This window comes from Heterocephalus glaber, unplaced genomic scaffold, assembly GCF_053883595.1.
Source record: "Heterocephalus glaber isolate CG9 unplaced genomic scaffold, H.glaber_assembly_v1.0 deba00001523, whole genome shotgun sequence".
Taxonomy (NCBI): Eukaryota; Metazoa; Chordata; class Mammalia; order Rodentia; family Bathyergidae; genus Heterocephalus; species Heterocephalus glaber.
Genome location: NW_028258327.1, coordinates 13,030,190 through 13,043,332, shown reverse-complemented (window position 1 = coordinate 13,043,332; position 13,143 = coordinate 13,030,190). Strand labels below are relative to the sequence as shown.

At 33.0% G+C, this 13,143-nt stretch overlaps 1 pseudogene; it reads right to left on the bottom strand.

Moving 5' to 3' along the window:
* Positions 1 to 11,042: 11,042 nt before the first annotated feature.
* LOC101725492 (nucleophosmin pseudogene) lies at positions 11,043 to 12,260 on the bottom strand (annotated as a pseudogene).
* Positions 12,261 to 13,143: the final 883 nt, after the last annotated feature.

Sequence of the window (13,143 nt, the reverse complement as noted above, 5' to 3'; positions counted from 1 at the left end):
ATAACCTATGTAAAAAACCACAAGGAATTTGCTGTAGGAAACCCCTATAACTAATAAGTGAGTACAGGAAGGTCAAATGATACAAGAGCAACATATAAAATTAATTTTATTTTTACAGACTATCATTGGACACATGGAACATAAATTCAAATTAGAATGCTTATATGTAAAGCTAACAAAATATATGCTAGCAAAGCAAATAGTATACAAAACATATATGACAAAAACTTTAAAACTATACAATTTTGATGATAGAAATCACAGGATCTAAATAAATGAAGGAATATAGTATGATCATGGATTAGAAGACTAAACAGATCAAGCATCAGTTTTTTAATACATAAAGACAAGATGATTCTAAGTTGAAGTGCAAAGAAAGTAGAATAGATAGAGCAAGTTTGAGGACAAACAATAAAGTAGAAGAGGGTAAGCTATCCATAATGAATAAATATAGTAATCGATATTGTGTAGTGGTCATGGAACAATAGATAATTATAACACAATAAAGAAATCAAAAGTATCCCCAAGTAGATATGGTCAACTGATTTTTGACAAAATTTTAAAATTTAATTTAATGGAGAAAGTATATTTTTTATCATATGCTGATACTACTGGATATTCATAACCAAAAGAAATTTGACATATTCTTGACATGTAGCTCACAAGTTATACAAAAATATAACTCCTAAGTGATCACAGAATTAAATTTAAATCACAAAGTTATAATGATAATTTAGAAAAAATAAAATAGAGAAAAAATTTTCAGGGCCTAGGGGTGGGCAGTGTTTTGAAGCTTGACATGACACATTGGACCTATAAAAAATAAATAAACTGAGATTCATCAAAATTAAAATTTTTTCTTTGAAATTATCAGTTAAGAGAATGCAATGAAAAGCCAATAATTTCTTTGTAATGCAACTTTGGTGACAGAGGACTTACATGTAGAATATGTAAAGAACAGTCAAAACTGAACTGTAAAAATTTCAAATCAAAATTGGTGAAATTTATATAGAGATATTACACTAATTAGAGTGTAAGGCTAATAAATAAGGACATGAAATCTGAAATGTTGTTCACAGTGTTTAAGCATTAGGAAATGAAAATTAAGACCATGATGATGTATAACCATGTCATCAGAAGAGCTGGAATTAAAAAAAAAGTGACAATTCCAAATGCTATTAAGCATTTAGAGAAATCCAATCTCTCACACTTTGCAGAGAGGAGAATAAAATACTAGAGCCACTACAGAGAACAATTTGGAAGATTCTAATAAAAATAAATAGAACTATCATGAAACTGCATAAATGTATCCTTACTACTGGACGCCCCCTCCAAAAAACAACAACTCCACTTATGTCTGCATGAAAGTCTGTACATGAGTGTTCATAGCAGCTTCATTTGTAATAACTAACACCTGGAAACAGCTAAAATATGTCTCAAGGAGTGAATGAGTAAACATTGAGGTGCTTCCATGTTATTGAATAATATTTAGCAATTAAAATGTAGTGAATTGTTGATACACAATTTGAATGGGTCTGAAGGGCTTTCTGCTGAGTGGAAAAGAAAATCTCAACATTCAAAAACTGGTTCTATTTATATACTATTCTTGAAATTATAGCAATGAAAACAGATTAGTCTTTGCCAGGATTTAAAGAATGTCAAGGAGCATGGATGTGTATGAATATAAAATGGTATCAAAGAGAGATTTTAGTGATGAAGAAATTGTTAGAAAGTTGATTTAGTACTGAATAGTTTCTCTAGTGTGAGAAACTGAAAGTGTAAATAAGGACTAAAAGGTATAATATAGATAATGTGAAATAGGAAGAAAAGGAGCAAAGTGGAAGGGGAAGTGAGAGGGGTAGGAGAAAGGAAAGAAACGAATGGAATTAATATGAGAAAATGAAAAAAAGGAAACAAAGTCTTTGTAAATAGGGAGGGAAGGAGGGGTTGAAGGGAGGGCAGGGGAATGGGGAAAAAATAAGAACCAAGAGTGATTATGTAAAAGTGCACATTTCCAATGATGAATGATATTATATTGTATACCTAAAGTGTACCAATAAAGGTAATTTTGAAAAGAAAGTTTATTTGGTAGTTAAAATAAATAAAATCTCATGAATACATTAACTGAAAGGGACTCAATAATAAAGATCATTTGGGATCCTCGTGAGCATCTATGCCCATGTTACTGTTCTATATTATTTGTTTTAAAGTAATTGTATGTTATCCGTATTATTATACTAAATTGTAACAGTTGGGAATTCAAAGACTTTTGGCTGTTTTATTCTTTGTTAAGTCTCAGAATCCTAGATCAGAGTTTGCAGATGTGATATACTCAGTAAAAATCTGTTGAATGAGATAAGACAGTGAATCCACCTCTTTAACATCTATAGGCAATAATTTATAATTATAGGTGAGATTATATTCCCAGTCTCAAACCCTGACCATCAAAATTAAAATGATCCAATTAGACATGTTTTATCTCCTATTTTATCTTGCGTCGATCTCTCCCAAGTAAGTACAGAAGCATAGTTACTCTGAATTCCATGTTGTATTAGGAAGTTCTAAGTAAACACATAGTGCCTTGTTGTTAAGGTTGGATAATTTAACTAGAGCAGTTAAAGTATTAAGAATTTTTAAATTAGAAAAATTATATTATGGTTTACCTACTTTTAAAGATCATTTGTTCGGAGTGTCTATCAAGAACTCAATTTTTGAGCTGACAGCTTGGTCACATTAACTACGGACAGGGTGTTTGAGCACATGGTTGGAGTCACAGTTTACCAGCATTTTTTGGCAAATTTGGCTTCATCAAGAGGGTTAAGAAGAAACAATTGGGTGGCAAGGTATGTTACGGCTTATATCTAGATGTTTCCCTAGAGCCTCATGTGCTCATAGGTGGGACTTTTAGAGAGTAACTGGATTACACAGGATTATAGCTGACTTGGCCCTAGAAAATGAGGTCTGTCAGAAGAAGTGGGCCACAGAGGGTGTGACCTATGTGGGTTCATTGCCCTCCTCATCTCATCTCTTGCTTCTCTGCTCCCTGGTGGATATGGGATGAGCCACATTCATCCCTTGCAGACCCTTCCACCATACTGCTTTGGCTCTGGACCTAGGTGACTGTGGACTTTAACCTCTACAGACTGTGAGCCAAAGGAAACCTCTTCTTTAAATTGTGGGTGTTGGGTACTGTGTCTCAGTAATAAGTAATAGACTAAGCCAAGGCACTATAAGTTTCACAGTGGAATATTTACTTTCTGTCTTCAGGGTCTTTTACGATCTTTTCTTTGAACTAGCACCAGCTTCAGAGACAACATACTGAAGCCAAATCTCAAAGTCCAGATACTTGTCACCATATGAAGTGTCCAAACCTGTGATCTCAGAAGATGCTCAAGTCTGGAGTCATCCCAGTTCCTTAGTGTGCAGGAATATAAAAATATTTGTAAATAGATCATTTGCCATGCACCTATCTCCCTGAATTGTAAGGAGGAAAACAAATATTAGCTTCCATCTGAATTTTCTGAAACAGATAACCCAGAAAGTGGCATAGTGTCCAGGTCTCTGGTCTCTATTCTTTTCCTGTATTTATTTTTCTTATCCTTTGTTTTTTTCTCTCTTCCTCTTTTGTCATCCTCCTTTTCTCCTTTTGCACCTCTTCCATTTCCTCCTTACATTAGATCTCCTAAACTAAACCAAAGGTTAAAGGAAAAACAATTCATTGTTATTTATTTTGATAATCTAAAAAATTAAACTAACAGAAGGGAAAGGGTTGTTATAAAAATAAGGAGGATGAGAAAAGAGACAATGACAGTTGGTGCCTCTTGGCGTTTGGTGACTTTTGTCCAGTAATCTTTAGGGTAGAAACTGTTATACATGGAGAGAGATCTACTGCTACATCCAAAGTGACTGCTGAACCCTATCTTCTTTATAATACTGTTTGTTCTGGAGTATCTTGAAAGAATTTTAATTCTTACTATCTTAGTTGAGAAGACTCCCAAGTCAAGAGAATGTGATGATCTATTTTGGTTTGGGAAATAGCAATCTAGAGAGCTAACCATAGTAACTTAATCATTATAACTCTAGTTAACAGTATCTAGTAAGGAAACTTTCAACAAAACTTGGAGAAGACTCAATATATTGGTATCATTTTCAATAAAACTAGTTCTGGCACCTCAAGGTCATACCAGCATTCCTGGATTTGCTCCTTGAGAGATGTTATTTGGAATGGTTAAAAATGTGGTATTCTGCTTTAAATCTTTAACCATTTGACCATTTTTGCATAAACTGAATTGTATCTCTCCAAAGTTTGAATGTTGAAGTCTTGACATCAGTGTCATTGAACTTGGAGATAAAGGCTTGTAGTAGGGTAATTGAGGTTAGACAAAGTCATAAGTTTAAACAAGGTGATGATACAATGGGCTAATAATATCCCTTTAAGATGCTACACCAGGATGAGAACCTTCATCAGAAATGGAATTGACTGACACTTTCTGCTTGGACTGTCCAACCTTCAGCACTGTGAAAAAATAAATATTGCTTAAGACTGCCTTAAATTGTATGCCATTTGGTTATGTCTACCAAAGCATGCTGATATACTACTTATATTTGTAAATATAATAGGTTATGGTAGAAATAACCAAACTGTCATAGAGTAAGCTGTGATTAGCTTTTTACAGTGAAATTCTCTGATTTGCATTGATATTCTTCTGAAAGACTATTGATGGCAATCATAATTCTTTGGATAATTTTAAAGCTTCATTCTAAATTCTTTCAATTTTCATTTATGTCTAATGGCAATAAGGATGTGGGGTTTCTCAGTATCTTACAAAGCACATGATTATAGTCCCTACAAATTGGCACCTCTTTACTGAAAAAATAATTTGACATACAGAGTAAGGGAAATACAGAATGTATGAAACAAAGAGAATCCACTGAGAAAATAAGGCAGTAGTACAAGAATACTTGTTCTCACACAAAGAAGTTGAATGGTCAAAGTTTAGCCCCTCAATATCCAAATATAAGCTTGGCTCTCATTTTTCTTGCTTTGTTGGGTTATAAATTTGGCAGGTAAGACAGTTATCAGAAACAACCTTGGGAATTTTGAAAAAATACTCTAAGAATTCTGGTTTAACACTGCAGATAATTTATCTATACTATGAGTATAAACGAAACTTTTCTAAGTAATAGATTGTTAGCCAGAATAAAAATGATTGGAAATCATTATTTAAAGTTAGTAGACAGTTTATAAACAGATATTCAATGATTGGCTTGGTAGTGAAAACATATTTATACATAGTAAGAGCATTGACAATTGCCTAGGGGCTTTCATTTTAGTGTACAAGACATACCAAGTGATTATTGATTGTCTCTGGGTGATTTTGTATACAATTTAGAAGCATTAATCAGTTTATACACAAATTATATACTAGTGTTTATTTTGGAACATTAGAGTCCTTCAGACCTAAAATGGTACGCAATCAAAAAACATGTATATCACCTAATGGCATTTAAAAATCTTGATAAAGTTTAGATTTTTCCAACATATAAGAATAAGGATAAAAGCTAAAACTAAGTTTGTTTCATAATATACACATAATTGTACATATATAGTTACATATATACAATGTCATTACTTATAATGAACTATAAAATTTGAAATGTCACATAGTCTGAACTAATTTAACAATCTTTCATAAGGGAAGGAACAATCACTTTGATACCTAGCATCTATAGTGGTGTACTACAGATATTATACTCAGAAAGAAGGAAAGAAAGAAAGAAAGAAAGAAAGAAAGAAAGAAGAAAGAAGAAAGAAAGAAAGAAAGAAAGAAAGAAAGAGAGAGAAAGAAAACCAAACAAGGCTTGAGCACAAGCCATATTTTTTCAAAGAAATAAGGTTCTTTAATAAGAAACAGTGTTTTAAGGTATTTATATTATGCTTCTCAGGACATTAGTAATTTCAGAATATGCTTTAATTATTGAACATGAAAAATACACATTGGAGATAAAAAATGAAGCTTTTCTATTTTAGCCAAGAATAACAATCATTTTATAAAAATAATGTGAGTTTAATATGTGTATAATGTTAATATAATATTTTCAGGTAAGGATTTATATACCTTTTTTTTTTCTGGTACCAGGAATCAAACTCAGGACTTTGCACTTGCCAGGTAGGTGTGGCACTACTGAGTTTAAAACATTCTTTTATGACTAACTTCATTAACACTGAATCAAATTTTTAGGATATTTAACATATTTCTTTAATCTTTTTTTATTATCCATATTTATGTTTACAGTCAACCTCTACATACACAACATATATGTATAAATTAGACATATACAAATATAAAATTATTTAGGCATGTGATAAAATTAAACATTAATTTTAGTTTTAGAAGGTAATTGACATTATCAATACATCAAGTAAAACAATGTATATTTTTACATTCTCAATTTTATCTGAATTAAAGATGATGGAGTCCTTCAGAAAATGATTATCTGTGTCTTCTATCTTGTGTATATTTTGTACACTGTTTTAATAATTACTATAAATTAAAATATTTATAGTAATTTTTCCTTAATATAATCAACTTTTATTCCTCCATATACAAGAGAAACTAAAAGGCAGGAAATTCAAACCATGGTGAGAGTAGTAGAATAGGAAATAAAAATAAGTAGGTACAGGAAAAGAAAGGAGAACCAACTTCAAGTAAGTAAGAAACTGTTACTGTAGAAAATATTATCTTATTTCCTCAATAGGAAGATTAGATTCAGGAACTCCATTTGCACATATATACATAGATTTGTTACATTTGCTTTAAATAAAATTATCTTCTTCCTATGTGGTCTTTTTTTTAAAGACAAAAACAATACTCTTCTTAGAATTTCTTTTCTTTTTGTTCAAATCTGCCTCTCAAATAAACACATTTGCTTATTGCAAAGTGCAAATCAGCCCTTATAATTTCAAATTTCCTTTGTAATATGCTCCATGTATTCAAATATCTATGCGTAAGGGTCTGAAAATGGCAACTTTGAACTCTTACCCATCTGTCCAAAAAATGTTCCAGAAAATGAAGAAAAACAAAACAGAGGTTTCTTAACTAAGGACCATAATTACAAATGCCCAAATTAAGTAAGCAGTGTAGGACAGTACTCGCCTGGCTCATCCACCTTTCCTCTGCCAAGCAGGTCATCCTGAATAACAGCGAAGTTCATTGATGGAAGCAAATCAGCAAGTTCAAATCTTTATTATCTCAAGATCTTATGAAAATGCAGTAACCAAAAAGACAGTTTAAAAATATATATATATATATATATATACATATATCTTTATCTTAAGTTTTTGTACAGACCTACTATAAAAAGATCATTATTACCAGATCATCATAGATATACCTGGACTCAAATATTAGAGTTGAGAAAATTACATGTTTTTCATCATATAGAAAAGTAAGAACCATTTTACGACTTTTCAAAGAGGCATAAGCTCTTAGCTATTGATAATTGAAATAGAGATATATACCTACTCACGGTATGGTAAATAGATGATCTATAAAAAGATTTTGGCTTGATATTCAATGTTTTATGATATGTTATAAATATAATAATGTAAGTTATCATGGACCTATAAAGGACATGGATCAGAACAAAAGAATTAATCAGAATTGTAGAGCAGATTAATAGAATGTTCTCTTTGATCCTTGTTGGCTTTCAAATTCTGCTTCTTATTCACCAAAATACTCTGCTTTTGGCATTCATTTTCTCAATGTTCTTCTATCCAATTCAGTTACTAGTGAAATATCTGCAATTGGTGCCTATTAGTTTAAATTAACATGGTATAAATAAGATTATCCACACTAAAACACTAAAATGCTATTTTGGGATATAGAACTGACTACATTTTCTAAAATATTTCTTTTCATATGTGATCCCTTCAATGATGGATTTCATGAAGTACTTTTATGGTCCTTTCTTTCATCTTTCTTCCCTTTACACAATATCAAATTTAATTACTTTAATTCCCCAAATGAAACATTTTTTTTTATGGGAACAGGTTAACTTTGGATTTTTGCCAAGGTATGTAAGTAATGCCTTAAAATATTGCTTCAGTAGTATTTGCTAGCTTCCGATTTAGGCAGAGAGGTCAGGTTCAATTTATGCACAAACAATTCACTATAATAGCAGCATTTCTTTTTTCTTTTCTTTTTCTTTTTCTTTTTTTTTTTTTGATACCAGGGATCGAACTAGGTACCTTGAGCTTGCAAGGCAAGCGGCAGAACCACTGAGCTAAATCCCTGTCCCAGTAGCAACATTTCTAAAGAAAAAATTACTAAGTAAATTTCAGTGCATTTTTCAACTTTGTCCTTTGATGCCTTTTCAAAGCATAATACATCCTCATGATTGTTAGCAGAATTAACAATGCTTGCTTCCATTTAAGATATTAAATGTGCGTGTGCTATAAGCAATTAGTTTACCTGCTTGACTACACTTTTGCTGACCTCTCTGATATTGGAAAATATGCCAGATTAAAGACAAGGAACTGTAGCTGCCTTTCTTACAAGGAGGGAAAAAGCCCAGGCTGTGTTTATTTCATCACTAAAAGGTACATTCTGTCACAGGATGATATTCTATGACTTCCTTTTGTCACTGAAAACTTCTTTTTATGATTTTCAATGGAAATTTTCCAAACAAAGGATATCTTTCATAGCACTATATAACTGTTAATTTTATCTACAAATGTGAACTGGTTCATATTCCCTCAAGAAATCCCCATAAGTGTGAGGTACAGCATATCTGATCTGATCATTTATCTTAATTTTCTACCAAAGAAAAGTAATGTTGCATGTGAGAATATTTTAAGTTGACTGATGAGGTCATTGACAGAACAATAAATTGTTAGTCATAATGAAAATACATTGATATAGTAATTGAAAAACCATCTCTTCTAGGGTTACTGTATTTAGAAAAAGGAGAGAGAGAAAACATAAAAGACAATGACCTCAGATCTCCTTTCCTTGGCAAAGTTGTAGGGGCTGCTGTGGCAGAGTTCTCAGGGTAGTGACTTCTGTGGGGTGAAACAGGAGCCATGCTATGTGGACTTAGCCAGCTTATTGCCATCCTTTTCATAGAGTGCACCTGGACACATAATATACTTTGTCAACATAAATTAACATAATGCAAATTTTATGTCTTTTAAAACCATAGGGTTTAGCTTCTGCTCTAGTCTCTACATCTATTACTCTTCTTTACCGATATGTTACTGGTACTGTCCACCTCTCCTTCCTCCAAAGACACTATTTTGTTTTGTTTAGGGGTCATTATACTAACTATCCCTTAGATTTTACTTCCCAGAATTTCACAGGATAATTCTTTTCCTTTGAAAATCAGTTCAGTTGATATGTTCTTATTTAAATTGGATGAATAAGTAAACACTTGAGCTTGCTCCTCCAGAGTATAAGAACCACAGGACATAGATCTCTGTCTCATTCACACTGTGTTCACAGTACTTGTAATAGGGTGGGTGTATTCATCAGCATTTTCATTCCTGGGACTGAATACAAGACACACATCTTAAAAGAACAGTTTATGTTCTGAAGATTTCAGTGATTTCAATCCGTGGAAGGATGGCTCCAAGGAAGGAACATCATGGAGGAAGGACATTGTGGAGAAAAATGCTCATTTCATTGAAGCTAGAAGCAGAGCACAGGGAAAAGCATCAGAGAGGAAGGGACCAGGAACCGGATTGAGACCCTACAGTCACCTTGCATGATCTACCCAGACACCCTTAGCAGTGTTTTACTCCTCCTCTAGGGGGCTCCCTATCCAATTAAACTGACAAGCTCAATCACTGCAGTATGTCAGCGAGTATGTAATCTACATGAATTTGTTGAATGAACAATTCACGACACTAGTAAGTGCTGAAAGTGCACAGAGCTGAAAGTACACAGTATCGCACAAGCATAGGTACAATGATTCTCATGAAATAGCTATCAATAGTTTAGTTTATTTAAAATGATCACAACCTAAACCTACTGATGTCCACCTGAGACAAAAACATGTATATAAATTCATTCATTTTAAAGTTCATGTGATGTATTTTTAGTCTGTGAGTCTGCAGTCTGCAAGATACACCAGGAGACTGAAGGAAGACTCAGGGGAGAACTGAGATTGGAAAAGACATTCTGGAGTCAGAACGTCTCAAAATAAAATCATCCAATTTACTCAAAATCAGCTTTAGATTTTAATGTTATCTAAAAAATTCCTTCAGAGAAATATCAGGACTGTTTTTTAATGAAACAACTGTATACAATGTATTAGCAACCTGACCTATAAAATTAAATCACATAAATTAAACTTTTAAATGTTCAATGACAATTTTTGAACATATATTATCTTCTACCTTTACTTTTCTATGAAAAAAATTCTTCACAGAAATTAAAAAATATTTTAAAAATTCAGTGGTATAATTATTTTTCCTTAGTGTTTGTGTACTTCATCTTTTCTATAACTGCTTTTAAACTTCCTTTTGATTGTGAAAAGACAACTATGTTCAAGTTTCCTCCACTAATGACAATTTACTGCATAAATACATGAAGATGAAAGGACACAAAAGCTGTCTCATTGGAGACAGAGATGATCTATACATAGTATGTTGTGACTAATTGACCATTTAATCTGCCTTTCTATTCATTATATTTTGGTGGGGGATTCTTTCTACTACTTCTGTTTCTATTATATACACCCTGTTTTTTCTACATTTTAAGATATCTTCCTTACATAATGGTTGAGATTAAAAAAAAAAAAAAACCTGCTAGAGCCAATCAGCTAATAATTAGCCAAGTGTAACTTTGCTAGGCATTATTCTCATGCTTTGCACTCCAAGTCCGCATTCAGCTTCACTAAGGTTTAACTCTTCAGTTCGTGATCCAATAAAGTGTGACCTGAGTAAATTCATGTTGCACAGATTGTGGACTCTTGTATAGTAAGAGTTGCCTTTCACTATTTGATTAGAAGCAAACTACCACTTGCACAATTCTATCCACTTTTTTTTATTAAAATACTGAGTTTATTTCACATGTATATTTTTGTCTCCCCACCATCTCCATCTCTGACCACCACTATTACTATGCCCTATCATAACATTCCATACATACTTAAAACCAAGCAAAGGGTGGAGTTCCATCTTTAAAAACTAAACAGGCATTTTGGACAACACATTCTTGGCAATGGAACCTGGACAACATTTATCAAACACAGGAGGGAAAATTCTCACTTTGCATTATAAAAAGGATAGCCGGCTATCAACTATTACAGAAATGAAATAAGACGGAAAATTTTAACAAACTGTTTAAATTGTTTTCTTAAAGAGATTTCCTCCACTGCCAGAGATCTTGAATAGCCTCCTGGTCAGTCATCCGGAAGCAATTCTTCACATAATTGATGAACTTAGCTTCCACTTTGGGAAGAGAACCACCCTTTTCTATACTTGGTTGCATTTTTGCTTTAATATCTTCTACAGAACTAGGTCCTTTGCGTGTTTTAGGAGTCTTTTCTTGTTTTTTGAAGGATTCTTGACCTTTTGATCTTGGTGTTGATGGTTTTGAGTCTTTTCCATTCTGATTTTATTTTTATGCATTTTTGGCTGGAGTATCTTGTATCAATTTCTTCACTGGTGCTTTCTCTTCAGCTTCCTCATCATCAAAATCATCGTCGTTATCATCTTCATCATCATCGTCGTCATCGTCGTCATCATCATTATCTTCATCAGCCGCTAGTTTTGCTTTTTTCTGTGGAACCTTGCTACCACTTCCAGGGGTAGATCGCTTTCCAGATATACTTAAGAGTTTTACATCCTCTTCCTCCTCCTCATCAGATTCTGCATCTTCCTCCACAGCCACTAAGTGCTGTCCACTAATATGCACAGGCCCTGAACCACATTTCAACCTTAAGACCACGGGTGGTATAATTTCAAAGCCCCCAAGGGAAACCGTTGGCTGTACAGACATTTTCAAAGTTGCTAGTGTTACTTTAATTGGACTGCCTTCGTAATTCATTGCCTCTGCTTCCACAATGTGCAATTCATCCTTTGCACCAGCCCCTAAACTGACTGTTCTTAATGACAACTGGTGCTCATTTTCATCAATATCCACCTTAAAGTAATAATCTTTGTCGGCCTTTAGTTCACAACAGAAAAGATAGTTCTGGGGCCTCAGGGGGCTCATGTCCATATCCATCGACTCTTCCATGGAGTGGTGGCACGCACTTAGGTGGGAGAGAACGCGGACGGAAATAAACGGCTACTGCCCCAGAGAACGGACGCGCAGGACGGAATCACGCCAGGGTATTTTTTTTCTTTTTTTTTTTTTTTTGTACCAGGGATTCTATCCAAGCCGTGAAAGGGAACATTTTTATAATAATTTCCAAAACAAAAGGACCTGGGAAAAAGTACTTTCTAAGGCAGGCATTGAAAATATTCAATTGAGAAGAGGAACAAGGGACAGAGAGGGGGCAAGGAGAGAAGGGACAAGGGAAAAAATGGAAACAAAGCTTTTGTAAACAAGGAAGGAAAGAAGGATTAAACGGAGGAAAAGGTAATGGGAAAAAAAGAAGCAATATATATCATGTACAGATACAAATTCACTATGATGAATGTTATCATTATGTATATTTAAAATATACCAATAAAATTTAAAATGCAAAAAATAAAATATAAAAATAAGTACAATTCTACTGCATGGCCAAGGGGCCACAGTTGGCTTGGAAATCTAACAAAACAAGCAAACAAATAACCCCTAACATATATGTGCATATGGATATTCGTATATGATTTGTCTCTTAGAATCATCACAAATCGTTTTTAAGATGAGTTATATATATGTACAAACTCTCAATGATAAGTGTACTATTATGTACTGCAAACTGCAAACATGTACTAATAAAAAATTAATAAATAATATAATTAAAAGAGAGAAACAAAGAATTTAAATATGTTAGCATACAGTGTTGTCTGAGAGACTAAACATAATAATAGAGTTTTACAATTTTAAAGATATATGCTATGCAAACAAGAAAACAAATTGCCTAAACATTTATGAAAAGCAAGTGATGAATATAACAGACATTCTTTAACCTATCACTGGAATA